This window comes from Taudactylus pleione, unplaced genomic scaffold, assembly GCF_031769625.1.
Source record: "Taudactylus pleione unplaced genomic scaffold, aTauple2 ptg000015l, whole genome shotgun sequence".
In the NCBI taxonomy this organism is placed as follows: Eukaryota; Metazoa; Chordata; class Amphibia; order Anura; family Myobatrachidae; genus Taudactylus; species Taudactylus pleione.
Genome location: NW_028284417.1, coordinates 38,264,523 through 38,283,141, shown reverse-complemented (window position 1 = coordinate 38,283,141; position 18,619 = coordinate 38,264,523). Strand labels below are relative to the sequence as shown.

At 43.1% G+C, this 18,619-nt stretch overlaps 1 protein-coding gene across 2 annotated transcripts in view; it reads left to right on the top strand.

The window, feature by feature from the left end:
* Positions 1 to 4,841: 4,841 nt before the first annotated feature.
* Positions 4,842 to 18,619, top strand: part of ASCC3 (activating signal cointegrator 1 complex subunit 3) — an 884,679-nt gene continuing 870,901 nt past the window's right edge. Inside the window, exon 1 of one of the 2 annotated variants that reach the window (XM_088472337.1) lies at positions 4,842 to 4,926. The gene's annotated coding sequence lies outside the window, so the exon portion shown is untranslated. The other variant, XM_088472346.1, reaches the window with a different exon arrangement.

The following is an 18,619-nucleotide window of genomic DNA, read 5'->3' as shown; positions in this document are numbered from 1 at the left end:
CACGTTGCTGCATCTGCGAACATAACACTCAAATCAGCAGCAGGATGGCAGAGGCCAAGGGTTCGGTGCTGTTGTAGGGAGTATATGATAGCATATAAGTAAGGTAAAGAAGAATCACATAAGGGAAGAGGGCCCTGCTCATGAGAGCATACATTCTAAAGGGGAAAACAGAGTAGGGGCTCCAAGGGGGAGCATTTACCTCGTCCATAAGGGTTTTTTTTTTGCCTATTGTTTGAGATGCTCTGTGGACCGAGGAGCAGTGTACCCTATGGATTAAGCAATTAATAAAATGGAAAACAAAGGTGTGTGGGGGAGTATGTATGTAATGTGTATGTGTGTGTACTCTCAGATGTCAATGAGCCCTAGATGCCCAGGCAGGCTGACACCATGGTTTTCCAAGTGCTATCATGTGCTGGTAGACCTGTAGTCCACCTGTAAAGGACAATATTAATAATAAATTGCACCCCAAAAACCCAGGGGTGTGGAGAAGTGTCCAGGAATTTCCGCCCAGGGCTCGTTGTCTCTAGAGAGGGGGGAGAATTTTTTTTTTTTAATTGGGGGAGGGGGGGGGTCACATTTCCCTGGGGATTCTAGCCCTGACCACTCTGGGGCTGTGGCAGGGGGCCCCACGCTGCAGGTCTCCCTGCTAGTGTCACCAGGCCAGGTTGATTATTGAAAAATAGAGTAGACCCCACACTGTTTTTTTACCTTATTTTTCAATATCACCCTTGACTAATTGGTCTGAGGCTGGTTATCATTTGGGGGAAGGGGGGGCAGCAGAGCCTGCACAGATAACAGTGAACTGTTCATTGCTTGTCACAAATTTACCAGGTCTAATACAAAGCTGACAATTTTTTTTTATTAAATCACACCTTGGGGCTAATATCTGCACCGACAGGTATATAAGGTAATAGTGTTTGCTATTTACACTAACCACTACATGCTGGGAACATCACACACTTGCCATTTTGGAGATGCTCTAATCCAGTTGCAATTTGGTCTTTGTCAAAGTGGCTCAGATCCTTACACTTGCCCATTTTTCCTGCTTCCAACAAATCAACTTCAAGAACTGAGTTTTCACTTGCTGCCTAATATATCCCACCCCTTGACAGAAGCTTGTAACCAGATAATCAATGTTACTGCGGATCAGTGGTGTAATATACACTATGTAGACAAGTGTGATGGTACAAACCCTGATGAAGTGAAATAGTCCCATGCATACCATTGCACACGAGTTCCAAATGGCCGCTAATGTGGCGGTTTTGACAAGAACTTTTCGTAGGGAGGCCCATGCACTTGCATGGAAGCAACAAATGTTTTTTATCAGCACGACAAAGCCACCTGTAATGTTTCCAGGGCGACACTGGTCTGGTATTTAAAAAATGTGGTAACCCGGATGGACTGGCCTGCTCACAGTCCAGATCTTAACCCCACTGAGAACCTCTGGGATGAATTGGAGTGACGGGTGCCTTCTAGGCCAACTCGACATTCAGTGTCAGAGTTGGTCAGTGTACTTAAGGCAGAATGGCAAACATACCGCCTGCTGTTATCCAGGAACTTGTGGACAGTTTCCCAAGAAGAGTGTCTACAGTAATCACTGTACGTGGTGGACCTACAAAGTACTGATGTCAATAAAATCTTGTTGATCTCTTTGCTGTCAGTGTCCAATTACTTTTGTCTATATAGTGTACACATATATATATATATATATATATATGTTTGTGGTAGGCCATATTTGGTATGCATCACAGGCATAGACGGGCAGCACAGACGGTGTAATGGTTAGCATTACTGCCTCACAGCACTGAGGTCATGGGTTTGATTCCCACCATGGCTCACCATGGGCAGAGTTTGAATATTCTCCCTGTGCTTGCGTGGGTTTCCTCCGGTTTCCTCCCACACTCCAAAAATATACTGGTAGGTTAATTGGCTCCCCACAAAATTGACCATAGTGAGTATGTGTGTGAGGATGTAGTAGGGAATTTGGGGGTCTATTTACTAAGCAGTGTTAGGAGACAGAGTGAAAAGTGACAAGTCAGTGATAAGGTGCCAGCCAATCAGCTCACAACAGACATCTCACAGGCTGTGTTTGAAAAATGACAGTTGGGAGCTGATTGGCTGGCACCTTATCACTGACTTATCACTTTTCACTCTGTCTCCTAACACTGCTTAGTAAATAGACACCATAGATTGTTAGCTCCACTGGGGTAGGGACAGATGTGAATGGTAAGATATTCTCTGTAAAGCGCTGCGGAATATGTGTGCGCTATATAAATAACTGATAATAAATAAATGCATGGTTGAATCTCAACATTCAGAATGTTGAAATGGACATTATGTTGACATAGTGTTTTTACAGTGTTTGCAGGGCCGGAAATAGGTTTCTTTGCACCCTAGGAAAAACTTGAGCCCAATCCTCCCCCTCACTGGCTAAACCTCCCGTCCACAGCCTAACCCTGACCATCGGCATCCTCAACATGTCGACATTTCACAAGGCAACAGTTCCGATGTCGACATCCTGAGGATGTCAACATGTTGCCTGTCAACATTCTAACATCGATATGGTTACTGTTGACATCCTAACCAGATACCCCAAATGTTTTGGTGTAAAAAGCAGAGTAATATGGGATTTCTATGTTCAGTGAGATCTACCATTAGACCAATGCATCCCTTGGGAATTTTATAGAGCACAACAGTATGTGATGGGGAAATAACCAGTATACCGGTTTCCGGATAATATGATAGATGGGAAGCTTCTCATAGGATTCTATGCGTAAAGCCTAGACCACAGGTTCTCAAACTCAGTCCTCAGGACCCCAGTGCATGTTTTCCAGGTCTCCTCACAGAATCACAGCTGAAATAATAAGCTCATCTGTGGATCTTTAAAATGTGTCAGTGAGTAATTAATACACCTGTGCACCTGCTAGGTGACCTGCAAAACGTAACCTGTGTGGGGTTCTGAGTACCGAGTTTGAGAACCTCTGGCCTAGACATCTTATATGAGAGTGGGGTTAGGTACAATTCATCTCAGACTCCATTTCCCTGGTCTTTGCCCCACCTCTGCTCTGTGACCTAGCTACTTGATCATCAGTTCCCTTCAAGAGAAACATTACAACAGTTTTGTTCCCCCTGTAGTTGTATCTGCACAAGAAGGGACCCGCCTATAATGACGGAAGATAGTACTCGTCTCAGACAAATGTTAAGAATGCCTAGAGCGGCCACTTAACACAATTTTTATTGTGGTGCTGTGTGAATGTTGAGAGGCCACTGTCTAAAATGCAGTATACCCTAAAGCATGATCCCTTCCATCAGGTTCATAATGCTCTTGTCCTGGACTTCTAACTACTTAATTTATGATTGCCCTCACCTGTGTTTAAACACAATTCTCATCAATTAACTAGTTTAACAGAGGTGACTGCAATCATAAAGTGGGAAGTCCAGGAGCAGAGCATTTTGTAACTGATGGAAGGGGTCATGTTGGTGGGTATGCAACAGCAATAAAAAAAATATCAAAAGATCTGACGCGATAACAATCAGTAACTGTACAAAATGCCTCGAGCTCACATTTGATTTAACAAAATTCTACAATAGTTCTTCCGGGATGGGTAGGGGATCTCGGCGTCAAAATCCCGACACATATAGGAAAGTAACCCTATTTACCTATATGTGTCGCCTAGTACCTAACCCCAATGCTTACAGTCAGTTGGAATGCTGGCGGGATTCCAGCACTGGCATCCGGGATGTCAACTACATCACATTCTTCCCTAGTGCTAACACTATCTTGCATCAATATTAAGCCTCGTTTTCATCAAACTATCAAAGCCACTTCCCTCACCCCTCTTTGCAGTACTTGTTGCCAAGCAGTTGGATGTTGTGCTATGTATACAGCAAACTAAGGGCCCGATTCATTATGGATCACAACAGCAACAGCGTACGCCGTTGGCCGATTGTTGCGTATCGTGCACAACGGCTACACTGCGATTGCACTGCAATCACGCAGACCACAGAAAGCCACCAGAGTGAATGACAGGTACTCAGCATTTCGGGTTGATGACGGGGGAGTGGTTGGAGAAACGCAGATGTACCTGTCCGTTTGAACGCCATTTAATAAATTAGCCACTGCGATGGCATAGGCAGCTTGAGTACTCACTGCATACAACGAGGCTGCTGTAATAGTGCTTAGGGGCCAATGTTACTCATGTTCCCGATGTATACGCAGGACTGCAAGATATTATGGATGTGAGATACATTAGCAGTAGTCGGTATCTCTATGCTGGCTGATGCGAAGGCATTGCATGCAATGCATATTTTCACAGCAGACCTCCGTGCGCAATCGAAGTTGCAGTCCGTATTGAATCAGGCCCACAGTTTGAATTGCATATGACATAAAAACACAGTGTTAGCATGCTGCATAACAAGGTACGTCATCTATCCTACTTGTGCGTATCACACTGCCTGTTGCTGAGCTTGTGGTGGCCAAAGTCGCGCTGACTGAGCGGACGTGCAGTAGGCGTCACTAGGCAGTGATGAGCCAGGTTCGCACTTTGCCACCATCCGCACCGTGCAAACTAGGACCAGGCTGACATGGAACCACTAACCAGCTGCCGCCCATACAGATGTGTATGTGTAGTGTACAAGTGATGGTCACGGGATAATGACGCCATCACCCTGCGCGCTGCCAGTCTCCGTACTGCAGCTGTGACCAGACACGCTGAAAACATAGACTCGTGTGCGCGTGCAGGTGACGTAATGCCGTGCGCAGTTATTACACAGTCTGGATGGACCAATAGGAGACGTGAAAATACCCCTCCGCTTGCCTACTGCCACGCCACTCAGTGTCTGGCCAATAAGCAACGCACTGTTCGCCGGCACTGAGCTCTCTCATTGGTTACATGCTGGTGTCAGTTACCTAACCTACCAGCCTAGGTAAGTGAGCGGACCGGCGCAGGGCAGCTGCGAGACCACCATACTCTGCATGTCTGTAGCCCTGTAATACACGTAAGACCCCACACCCATATTCTCCATATCTCTCTGTCTCTGCACACCTCACCTGTGCTGTCACTGTGCCTCATGTGCTCTCTCAGTATATGGCAGCATCACCACTATACCGGAAAGTAAAAGTATGGGACGTGGTAATGTAGAATAAAGTGTTTTCTACTGTTATTCCTATGCTTAGTACGGTCTGAAATGCCATAATGTGTGAAGCTGAGTGTCATGGCAATAGTTATTTTCTAGAGTTAGAATATTTGGGGTGGGAAATAAGTGGATTACCTAGGAAAATTCAGGGGATGTGGAGCCCTAACCAGAGATAACGTGGAAGAATGGTTTATATCAGTGGGACCGACCAATCTGCTCCTAACTGTCATTTTCCAAACACAGCCTGTAACAAAGCTGTTAGGAGCTGATTGTTTGGTACTTTATCTCTCTCCAAGGCTTAGTACATATTCCCCAGTGTTTCTCAAACTTGGCCCTCAGGACCCCTAACAGGTTGCGTTTTCCAGCCCCCCAGACTGGGTACAGGTGCTGTCAGTACTAACTGTCACATTGTGTAAGCTGCACTGCATTCATTCCTGACTGACACACAGCTGGTGTAGAAAACAAGATCTCTTAGTGAACGTGAGGACTGGTTTTGGGAAATGCTGGCTTATAGTATTCATTGAGTACTGCTTTTAGTATGATTTAGGGCTCTAGGGGGCAGATTTAATTGAGCTTATAATTTCTGAGCAAGTTACAGTGAGTGGCTTATTTCTGCTTGCACCTCCAAAAGCTACAAGCAGGAAGCAGCTACCGGGATGGGTAGTTAATGTGTGCGAAGCTGTAAGAAGCCGTTTCGTCATCTACTGTACCCTAATGCTGGGTACACACTATGCGATCAGTTTCACAAAATTGTACAGTACCAATCAAAAGTTTGGACACACCTTCTCATTCAATGGTTTTTGTTTATTTAAATTATTTTCAACATAGTAGATTAATACTGACGATATCAAAACTATGAAAGATCACACATGGAATTATGTTGTAAACAAAAAAGTATTCAATCAAAATTTGTTTTATGTTTTAGATTCCTCCAAGTAGCCCCCCTTTGCTTTGATGACAGCTTTGCACACTCTTGGCATTCTCTCAATCAGCTTCATGAGGTAGTCTCCTGGAATGGTTTTCCAACAGTCTTGAAGGAGTTCCCAGAGGTGCTGAGCACTTGTTGGCTGCTTTTCCTTCACTCTGCGGTCCAACTCATCCCACACCAGCTCAATTGGGTTTAGGTCGGGTGATTGTGGAGGCCAGGTCATCTGATGCAGCACTCCATCAATTTCCTTCTTGGTCAAGTAGTCCTTACATAGCCTGGAGGTGTGTTTGGGGTCATTGTCTTGTTGGAAAACAAATGATAGTCCCAGTAAGCGCAAACCAGATGGGATGGCATGGCGCTGCAGAATGCTGTGGTAGCCATGCTGGTTAGGTGTGCCTTGAATTTTGAATAAATCACCAACAGTGTCACCAGCAAATCACACCTCCTCATCCATGCTTCACATTGTGAACCACACATGCTTTTAGAATGTAAGCTCATACGAGCAGGGCCCTCTACCCTCTTGTGCTTCTCCCTACTTTAGTTTCATCTACTTTTCCCTCACCACTAGGGCACCTAACACTTAGTTGCATATGCTCTGTTGCTTATCTGGGTGTTATGGTCGCTAATGTAGCAATATATATTATCCATGTCCTGGTCCTGTATTGTATTGTTCCGTAAATCGCTTGTCTACAACTTGTTTATGTAGTTTGTAAGGCGCTGCGGAACATTTGTGGCGCCATATAAATAAATGATGATAATAATGCAGAAACCATCCGCTCACCTTCTCTGCGTCTCACAAAGACACGGCGGTTGGAACCAAAAATCTCAAATTTGGACTCGTCAGACCAAAGTACAGATTTCCACTGGTCTTAATGTACATGCCTTGTGTTTCTTGACCTAAACAATTCTCTTCTTCTTCTTGTTCATCCTCAGTAGTGGCTTCTTAGCAGCAATACGACCGTGAAGGCCTGATTCACGCAGTCTCCTCTGAATAATTGATGTTGAGATTTGTCTGTGAAGACTTTATGTGATCTCTAATCTGAGGTGCTGTTAAGAAACTGTTTCTGAAGCTGGTAACTATTATGAACTTATCCTCTGCAGCAGAGGTAACTCTTGGTCTTCCTTTCCTCATGAGAGCCAATTTCATCATAGCGTTTGATGGTTTTTTCAAATGCACTTGAGGATACATTCAAAGTTCTTGAAATTTTCCGTATCGACTGACCTTCATGTCATAAAGTAATGATGGACTGTCGTTTCTCTTTACTAAGTTGAGTGGTTGGTGCCATAATATGGATTACAACAGTAGTCAAATAGTGGTGTCCACTGTGTACTAACCCTACCTCTGCACAACACAACTGATGGTCTCAAACATATTAAGAAGGCAAGTAATTCCACAGATTGACTCTTGACAAGGCACACCTGTTAATTCAAAATCATTCCAGGAGACTACCTCATGAAGCTGCTGAGAGAATGCCAAGAGTGTGCAAAGCTGTCATCAAAGCAAAAGGGGACTACTTTGAGGAATCTAAAATATAAAACAAATTTTGATTTGTTTAACACTTTTTTTTTTTTTTTTGTTTACAACATAATTCCATATGTGTTCTTTCATAGTTTTGATGTCTTCAGTATTAATCTACTATGTTAAAAATAATATAAATAAACAAAAACCATTGAATGAGAAGGTGTGTCCAAGCTCTTGTCTGGTACTGTACATAAATTGTTTAGTGTGTACGCCCGTTCGTGTGTACACGTGGGTTATTCACCACACAGCAGAGCAGATAAGACATGCGATGAATGAGGCCATGCTGCTAAATGCACCATAAAACAACGCCGCAGTGTGTACAGACTGTATCGCGATGCATCGTTAAATCACATTCCGTCGGATTTAGACTGTAAACTTCAACATTGCTACAATATGAACTGAATTTTTGACATACACAAGTTACAATTTTATGATGACCTTTAAGAAACAATACATTTCCTCAGATTACGCAGCAAACTAGTATATTGGAGAACAGTAATTTTTTTCTGCTCAGATAAAGTGTACTTGATGTTCTATAATACTGTGAGATCACATTTGAATTTTATTTTTTGGTGTATGTCATTGATCTCCAGGAGCAAGGAGGAAAGGTATGGATGGTTATTGGGAATAAAGGGATTTACATAAGGTAATTTGTGTTAATTCTAGCACACTGACTGGACCTGTCACAACCTGTGCAGTTCCTCTTTCCTGTCTGGGGTTTCGCTTTTTGATCTGGTGCTTCTAGCATACTTAGCTTATGTAACAAACTGCTGAGATACACACCAGAGTGTGCTAGAAGCACCAGAGCAGAGAATGACACCCCATACAGCAAAGAGGAACTGCATGGGTTGTAACAGGTGCAGGTTGCTAGATGGTACACTAGTAATGGGGATGAGAATGTCAGGAGAGACATATCTTGATCATATCTTTCCTGTTTTAGACACAGAATGGCAAGTGTACAATGGTCTCCCAACCGTTTTCAGATATTTTGTTTAAATGAGTTGTTTGGAGATTGGAGGGGAAAGATATTCACATTGTATATCATTTTGACATATACTTTATTGCAGGCCATTATACAGTAATAAGGCATTTTATGCAATAGTAGCCTGGTAAGCAGCGTGAAAACCGATTTGTGTAGGAACAATTACCTTCTCATAATGAACATCTTCTCTCAAATATTTTCTTTCTGCTGTATATTTGCATATATAATTGCAAATGTTGTAAATATAAAGAAAAGACCTTCCCCACATCCCCGAACTTGCAGAATCTGACAATATTGTCAGATTGTTCTGCAAGTTCAGGCGACAGCAGACATCATTAATGATCCACGGGAGCACGCAACGTTAACGATATCATGTATACACACTGGAAGCTATTGAAAGCCGTGAACGATAACGTTATCGTCCATATCGTTCACTTTATCGTCTAGTGTGTATGAGCCTTAAGAGCTGGTACAGATTGAATATAAATTGGGTTTATGGACATATCCTCAGGTGTGTGCAACTACAGGTGATGCAGAGTCATACGTAACTCAGTTTCATTTTCACTTGTAGCTGAAGTGGCGGATCTTGGTTGTGGGGTGTTTGCATGAAGGCCTTCATGCAAACACCCCATAACCACCCCAGTGTTCTCCCCAGAAAATTTTATAAGCCGAGTGGAATCAAAAAGTAACCTGGTGGGGGCCTTCACAATAATGAAATGTTGAAATCCTAACTAGGCTATATTGATTTAAACTCGAGATTAACATTTTATTTATTCATTCTTCTTAGAAGCCCAGTTGTCTACAGCTTTTTCATAAATAAATTCTGCAGGATCTAGGCCTTCATTCAGAGGCGCTTGCAAAATGCGAGCGGTCGCTCTGAGCGGCCGCTTTTGGGGTTTGAAGTGTGGCCTCCTAGTCGCTAGCTAAGCTGTGGGTTACCACCCACAGCTTTAGCGACCGGCCAGGTTGATGGTCGCGATGGTCAAGACCATCGTGACCATAGGGGCTTGCGACGAGATCCTAAGGTTGGGTCTCGACAACCGCAAGCCCCAGGGAGCTTCCTGCTCTGATCGAGCAGGAAGCTCCCCACTGACATCACTGCTGATGTCAGTGCGGCCGCCCACAAAACGGCATGCCTTCCTTAAGGAACGCTTCCGTTTGAGAAACCACCCCCCCGCCACGCCTACAAAACGGGACGAGCTGTCGATCAACATTAACAGCCGTCCCTTTTGTAGTGAGCTCCGGAGCGAGAGAATTTCTCGCTCCGGGGCTTGCGTACGCGTAGTGTGGCCGCTGCGCATGCGCAGGGCCTAAACATCGACCCGCTTGCAAGCGGGTCTGAATGAGGTCCTTGGTCCCTCTAGTGAAATCCGCATCAGTTTATAGTGTTCACTCTATCTCCGGTAGCAGGCAGGACGCTGGAGCTAGAGGGGGCACTTCCGTGAGCGCGCCCCTGAAAAGGGGGAGTGTCTATAAGACGCGTCCCCTTTTCATCACTCTTACGGACACGCTGGGCAGCCCCCAAGTGCTGCAGACAGGGAGAATAGATGCCGGGCGCATGCGCGGTGACCGGGTCACCGCACATTTCCCCACCAGCGGAACACTGCGACCTGCGGGTGAAGACGGCACCCGCAGGCTGCGAGGGCAGGGTGCTTTTTGCCCTCCTTTTAAAACAGCCTAGCAGGAACGCTAAGCTTATTTAGTGTGCTCTGCTTCATAAGATTCCTTAAACAGGTTTTAATTTGTTTTAGAGTAGAGTCCAATAGCAGCTAGTTTTGCTAAATTTAGAAAAGTCTTTGGGGGAGATTTAATTGTTTTATTGTGCTTAATCTCCCGTCTAAAGTAACTGGCTAGGGAACGACATTCAATTATTTTGGGATGCCCATGCTTTTTCTTTTATGTTACACTCGTGTAAAACTGCTAAATTCATCTAAAGTCCTAGTTCGCGCACCCACAGCCTGGACTTTTTGCACATTTCTGCTCGCCACCTCAGGAGAGTGCGAACAGAAAATTGTTCACCTGTAGCATTCGCGCCCAAACGGAGCAACAATTGAATTTTTCCGTCGAGCGCCCATTAGTCACAGCCAGAGTATGAAACACTTGAATGTATGCATTATTTGCTTTGAAAGTATTCAACAAAAAAAATTAAAGTTAGTAGCTTCAGTCACTTGATGGAGATATCCACATAAAAATTCAAAACATAAAACTGTTCCTCAGTAGATATTTCTCTCTCCACGCTGCTGTTTCAATAGTTGCAAACCAAAGAAAGAAACTAATAAAAATAAATAAACTGCGGATAGGAAATATTGAGGGCTGCAAATGTGTCCAATAAAAATACAATTTATTACATATATAAACAAGCACAATACATTTAAAATAAAATAGAAAACAGGTGCATTTGTGATACAATACTATAAACTGTATATTGCTCTAACGCGTTTCTTCCCATTGGGGGTTTCCTCAGAGGCCTCTTAGGATTTCCCGAATGGGAAGAAACGCGTTAGTGCAATGAAGCCCTTTGAACAATTTTAGCTCAGCCTGGATATTTGTCTAAAGGAACTTACCCCGCCACTGGGATTATATCACACAAGCTGTCTGCCATCTATAACAGCTACCTCGGCTATGAAGGGGAGATCTGGAGGTTCGTGGAGCTGGTAATATATACACCCCGTCATATCCAGCTATATACATTGGTGACGGAACTGATCCTGTATATCACAGTGGGTGCCGGCTTCTGATACAGAGCCGACGCCTTACAGGAGACGCACTTAACAGCAGGCATTAACAGCGGGCAGTGACAGCCAATTGAGATTTGCGGCTGACCCTAAACCATGAATAACAGTTGAAGTGCTATCCAGTGAAGAGCGAAGGTTGGCACTTGCTACATGTGAATTGTTGTAATGCGGCTTAGGGCATGGTGTTATAAAGACTTACGTATATGGTATCGTTTATCACACATGAGCTTATGGGGTTAACAATTCAACTACCTACGGGACTCTAATTTAATCATTGAACCCTACAGCTGGACGAGGCTGTTAGGCTCCCCACTAAGCGTTATATGTGAACTTTTACCTATGCATTTAGTCACATTATGAACTTTTTTGTGCTTGGGATAGACAGTCTTTTATATAGGTTATTCTAGCTCAGTTTTCAGCGAGTGTATCATTCTATTGAATGCAACTGTTACTTTTATCGTAACATGTCATATTAATACAGTTTATACCTTTGTATCCCAGATGCACCTGTTTTCTATTTTATTTTAAATGTATTGTGCTTGTTTATATACAGTCAGGTGCATAAATATTGGGACATTGACAGAATTTTCATATTTTGGCCTCTATTCACCACCACAATGGCTTTGAAATGAAACAAACAAGATGTGCTTTAACTGCAGACTTTCAGATTTAATTTGAGGGTAATTACATCTAAATCAGGTGAACGGTGTAGGAATTACAACGGTTTCTATATGAGCCTCCCACTTTTTAATGGGCCAAAAGTAATGGGACTATCAACTCAAAAGCTATTTCATGGACAGGTGTGGGCTATTCCCTCGTTATTTCATTATCAGTTAAGCAGGTAAAAGGTCTGGAGTTGATTCTAGGTGTGACATTTGCATTTGGAATCAGTTGCTGTCGACTCTCAATATGAGATCCAAAGAGCTGTCACTATCAGTGAAGCAAGCCATCATTAGGCTGAAAAATCAAAACAAACCCATCAGAGAGATAGCAAAAACATTAGGTGTGGCCAAATCAACTGTTTGGAACATTCCTAAAAAGAAAGAACGCACCAGAGAGCTCAGCAACACCAAAAGACCCGGAAGACGACGGAAAACAACTGTGGTGACAGCAGAATTATTTCCCTGGTGAAGAAAAACCCCTTCACAACAGTTGGCCAAATCAAGAACACTCTCCAGGAGGTAGGTGTATATGTGTCAAAGTCAACAATCAAGAGAAAACTTCACAAGAGTGAATATAGAGGGTTCACCACAAGATGTAAACCATTGCTGAGCCACAAAAACAGGAAGACCAGATTAGAGTTTGCCAAACAACATCTAAAAAAGCCATTACAGTTCTGGAACAACATCCTATGGACAGATGAGACAAAGATCAACTTGTACCAGAGTGATGGGAAGAGAAGAGTATGGAGAAGGAAAGGAACTGCTCATGATCCAAAGCATACCACCTAATCAGTGAAGCATGGTGGTGGTAGTGTCATGGCGTGGGCATGTATGGCTGCCAATGGAACTGGTTCCCTTGTATTTATTGATGATGTGACTGCTGACAAAAGCAGCAGAATGAATTCTGAAGTGTTCTGGGCAATACTATATGCTCATATTCAGTCAAATGATTCAGAACTCATTGGACGGTGCTTCACAGTGCAGATGGACAATGACCCGAAGCATACTGCAAAACCAACCAAAGAGTTTTTTAAAGATAAAAAGTGGAATGTTATGCAATGGCCAAGTGAATCCCCTGACTGAAATTCGATTGAGCATGCATTTCACTTGATGAAGACAAAACTGTAGGGAAAATGCCCCAAGAACAAGCAGGAACTGAAGACATTTGCAGTAGAGGCCTGGCAGAGCATCACCAGGGATGAAACCCAGCGTCTGGTGATGTCTGTGCGTTCCAGACTTCAGGCTGTAATTGCCTGCAAAGGATTTGCAACAAAGTATTAAAAAGTAAAAGTTAGATTTAGGATTGTTTAGTTTGTCCCATTACTTTTGGCCCCTTAAAAAGTGGGAGGCACATATAGAAACCGTTGTAATTCCTACTCCGTTCACCTGATTTGGATGTAATTACCCTCAAATTAAATCTGAAAGTCTGCAGTTAAAGCCCATCTTGTTTGTTTCATTTCAAAGCCATTGTGGTGGTGAATAGAGGCCAAAATATGAAAATTCTGTCAATGTCCCAATATTTATGCACATGACTGTATGTTATTGTGTTTTTTATGGACACATTTGCAGCCCCTCAGTATTTCCTATCCGCAGTGCTGTTTATTTATTTTTATTTTTTCATTATTTGCTTTGAATCTAGATAGTTTTACTACTTTCATAGTTTAAAATTTGCAGGACGTCCATTTTTAGAATAATGCTCAAAAAGAATCTCTCAAGCCTCATTTTGATCATGGCTCTCTATATTGAAAACTCTTAAGCAACAGGATATGATTGGCATATCTGGAAATTTTGCTTCTAAGTGGTTTATAACTGTGTCTATGTATTTACCATAGATATTTCTCTTAAAAGCAGTAGCATTAGCATCAGAACAATTTATTTGAAGGTCTGACCATTTACCAGCAAGATGTAGATGGATGAGGTTGTGTTGATGGAATTTGTGGCCTATGCAGAGTTGTGCGTATGCATAAATACACTTGTTTTCAGACATACTTTTTGCACAAAGGAAAGGGATAGGAGAGGTCCAGTAGCAATGATGTTTTTAACTCTGTATATGTCCGAATATATGTATTAAGTTCCAACTTGTGTCTCTGTTTCAAATTATATACCTGTGCTACTTTTAAAAATAAGAAAATAGTGCTATTGTATTTAATTTTATTTCTTTACATTTGTTCTGCGTTTGTTTTTTACATGCTGCGTTTTTACAAATATAATCTATTATATTGGTAACACACATTTCCATTATATAATAAAACCTGGCTCGACAAATTTTTGCAAAATCTAAGGGCCAGCTTTAAAGTTTAGAAGCCAAACCATCGTTGGCTACCAAAATATATGAAAACTTGTATAGACCACAACACATGTCCCTTCAATGCCCCTCAACATCCCCACATGCCATCAGATCACCACACGTCTCTTCAATGGTTATCAGATTCTGCCCCATGCCCATACTCGCCCCCAATTCAAACTATGCCGTGCAGTAGTGCCCCCAATTCATAATATGCGACACAGTAGGGCTCAAATTCATATTATGCGACACAATTTTACCCAAATTGATATTGTCCCACACAGTATGCCCCCAATTAACCACTTGCCTGGCAGCAGTGCTTTATCTGATCTGGTCGCAATATTACGACCAGTCAGATAAACAGCGTGGGTGGCTGCAGGAAGAGAATCTGCCCGCAGCTGCTGCTCTCCGATGGACCTTCTGGTCCCTCTGCTTGCCTGCACCCTCCCCCAGTGTCTGTAGTGTTGCCAATCACTGCTGATCGGTCAGCACAACAGGACCCCCCCACCCAGCTGGTGTAGAGATTAGCAGCCGCTGGGAAAAGGTAAATTTACCTCCCCCCTCAACCCCAAGTGTGCCTGAAGCTGCTGTGAAATGGAAAGTCGCGATGGTCGCAATGTTTCCGATGGTGATGTTCCAATGCTTCAAAAAACAATTTTTTACAAATATTACAAAAAAAAAATAAATCTTTTTTTTTTTTAAATGAAATCATTTTGGATAAGTTAAAGTAGATGTTCTTCACTTAGGGCCTGATTCTGAGCCGCTCGTAAGCGGCTGCTCGTTCGTTCCGACCGATGTTCGCACAACTGCGCATGCGTACGGATTTTAATACGCATCCGCAAACCAGTCAGTGCGGCCGAAAATCGCGTGCTCGCTAAATAGCGAATGCCTGCTAATTTGAGTGACTGGAGGAGGCGTTTGTGGGTGGTAACAGGGGAAGGTGCTTGAAAACGGGGAGTAGAGATCCGAACGCAGGCGTCCCAAACGGTGAAAACGGGCGTTTTAAGGGTGTGCATAATTACTTAAGCAGCGTCATCGACCACGTCACTTGGTTGTTTTATAGTCAGAACTGCTCGCATGATTGTGGTAGGAAAAACCAACCACAAGAATAGCGAGCAGTTCATACGCCGTCCGATGTACTCGATTAATCTAATAAATAGCGGACATGATGTATGATGCGAGCGGCCAGGGGGCGTTTTTTTCAAAATTACGTTTGCATGTTTTGTTCGCTCGTTCAGACATAGAGGCATGAACAGACCGCAAAGAGCGAACGGTTAATTTAAATAGCCAGCCCCTTTTTCTGGACGAGCGAGCTCAAATAGCGTCCGGCTCTGAATCAGGCCCTTAATTCACTGTTAAAAAAAGACCTGACAAATTTTGAGCGGTTTTTAGGAAAAAAAAATTCAGTTAAGTGGTTAATAGTAAGCCACAGAGTATACCCCATATTCATAGTATGCCATACAGTAGTGCCTCCAATCAATAATAATATTTTATGGGAAGACGGAATATTAGAGCGCTCCATATAATACTGTTTGTAATCTATATTTGCTGGCTAAAGGCAAAGTTTTGGCATAGAACTGACACCACTAGGTTCTTAATCCTGGGGCTCTCAGTTGTGCCTTTTGATTATACAGTCCCCTGACTGCTTCCATCTACCAAGGAATTCTCAGCGTGACATTGCTGACTGGTGCTGCCCCTGACAGGCAGTGAACACCGCTATTAAATGGCATCCCAGGACCTCTCCGTTGATACCTGACGTGGGGTGCAAACTAACGGCACCTGCTATCCAGCTACATAATCAGGCTAGGACTGATTGCTATTTGTTCTATTTTAATAGTCTATCCGTGCTGTTTTTAAACCATGAGATTAGCATTAATAATTATTAGGTATGAAGGAGTATTTAAGAGTTGCACTAATTCAAGCACATATAAATCTGTAATTTTAGAATAGTGTGTTATTTTATATGAATAATGGGAAAATAAACCTAACCCCTGCTCAACAAATCCCCGGAGCCAGGACGCCAAGATTTTACACCTGGTGACTGGATTTGCAGAGACCCTGGCCTGTCAGTGAAAAGAGGGAGGTTTTGTTTATAAACAAAACTATGCTCTGTCCACTCCACATTGCATGACTATCGCATCCATCGGTAGTAATGCAAAGTGAGTACCCAATCCAACCTTTTTGTGATTGGAAGCTCTATAGGCGGGTATACTACTGATTGCCACTCTGTTTCTAAATTTGCACTGGTTTTGCAAGATGCACTGCAGAGTATCCATACCTTGGCCTTGCTCTCCTCCCAGCTTTAGCGCCACTTTGATGACGTCCCCAGCCTCCTCCACCCTCCATTCTGTCATCACAATCAAGGCTAGCTTCCAGGTCCCTGAGTGGAGAGAACGGTGCTGGACATCCCCGAAGGATCTTTGATTATTACAGCAGTGTAGAGTCCCAGGCAGGCTTGTACTGCAGAGGACTGTTGTGTAACTGCCCTCCCACATTTGCTGGACAGTGCGGACTGGTTTGTCAGGAAGCTCTCCGGGCAGCTCATACACCAGGTGCTCTTTGCCATCAGCTACTTCCTGCAGAGCATGAATGTACATTCGCCACTAACAGCGGGGGCAGAGCGGGCCCTTGTCTGCTGAATGAGAACATCTACCAGGACGCAATTATAGACCTCAGACATTTTCACAAGGATGAGCTCCACATCATCTCCACCCCAGTGTTTCTGCAGCTGCCCAGCTACAAGTAAGTCAGGTATTTGCCCACCTATGAAGTCAATTAGACCCAGCCTGGTAATTCTGTTGGTTTTTCAGATCCCAGCCAATGCACTAAAATAACCTTTTTTGCAATAGCAAATCGCAAAGGTGAGTAATGAAATAACCAAATTCCTGTTAGAGAAATTAATACACATACAAGCTAAAGATTCAGGTAACAGTGATGTTGAAAGGATAGAATTGACAAATAGCATAACCTTGTTCCAAAAATGTTTAACTTGGCCACATTCCCAAAAACAATGGCAATTATGTAGCAGAATTGTGGTGGCACTTTGGACATAATCCTGAATATGATGGAACTATAAGGGAACGTAAGGCCGGAGACCAGTATGGTCTCTGAATTGTTCGGATATGAATTTCCTGCAGGTAAGCCGAATGTAAAATCCTCAGGGTTGAATCATAATGCGCCTGCAGCAAAGAAGGAGAGGATATAGAAGGAATATCTTTTTCCCATTGTGCTCCCAGTCTCTCCCAAAGTGGGTCTAAAGGCAAACTAATAAGTTCACAATAGATGTACCTTAATTTAAAAGTAGTACATGTGCATAAGTTAAGGACTTTCAAAAGTTGGTCATGTGGTAAAGAGGGTTGAGTAGGCAAGTTCAAAGAACTAATATGATGATGCAGTTGGAGAAACATTTAAAAATTAAATTGCAGAATATGTCCCCTTGGGTCAAAAACATTTGATGCTGAACTTAGACCTCTATCATGCCATTGTAAAAATTTAGAATTGTGTAGGGGTGAAGGGAATGAGGGGTTGCTCCAAATTATGACACAAGGGGAATAGGTGTGATCCCTACCCATAGGTATCTCTAAACATTACATGTTGAGGTATATGTGAAGGGATATCTGATTTAAGCTTTTGAATTTATCTTCACACCAACGTCATCAATTAATATACCAAATTTCAATACAATATGAAATGGTCAGGTTGAAATCCTGTGTTGATTTGAAGTGGAATAATCCCACTGTGATGTGGCATACTATATACTAGGGCACTGGGGTGTGGCATAATATGTATTGGGGGCACTGGGGTGTGGCATACTGTGTATTGGATGCCCTATGGTGTGGCATACTATGTATTGGATGCCCTATGGTATGGAACAATATTGGATGCCCTTTGGTGTGGCATACTATGTATTGGATGCCCTGTGGTGTGGCATGGCATACTATGTATTGGATGCCCTATGGTGTGGCATACTATGTATTGGATGCCCTATGGTGTGGCCTACTATGTATTGGAGGCACTGGGGTGTGACATATGGATTGGGGGCACTAGGGTGTGACATACTGTACGGTGTATTGGATTCCCTGTGGTGTGGCATACTATGTATTGGAGGCACTATGGTGTGACATACTATGTATTGGAAGCACTATGGTGTGGCATACTATGTATTGGAGGCACTTTGGTGTGGCATACTATTTATTGCAGGCACTGGGGTGTGACATACTCTGTATTAGATGCCCTGTGCTGTGGCATACTATGTATTGGATGTCATGTGGTGTGGCATACTATGTATTGAGGCACTATAGTGTGGCATACTATGTATTGGATGCCCTATGGTGTGGCATACTATGAATTGGATGCCCTATGGTGTGGCA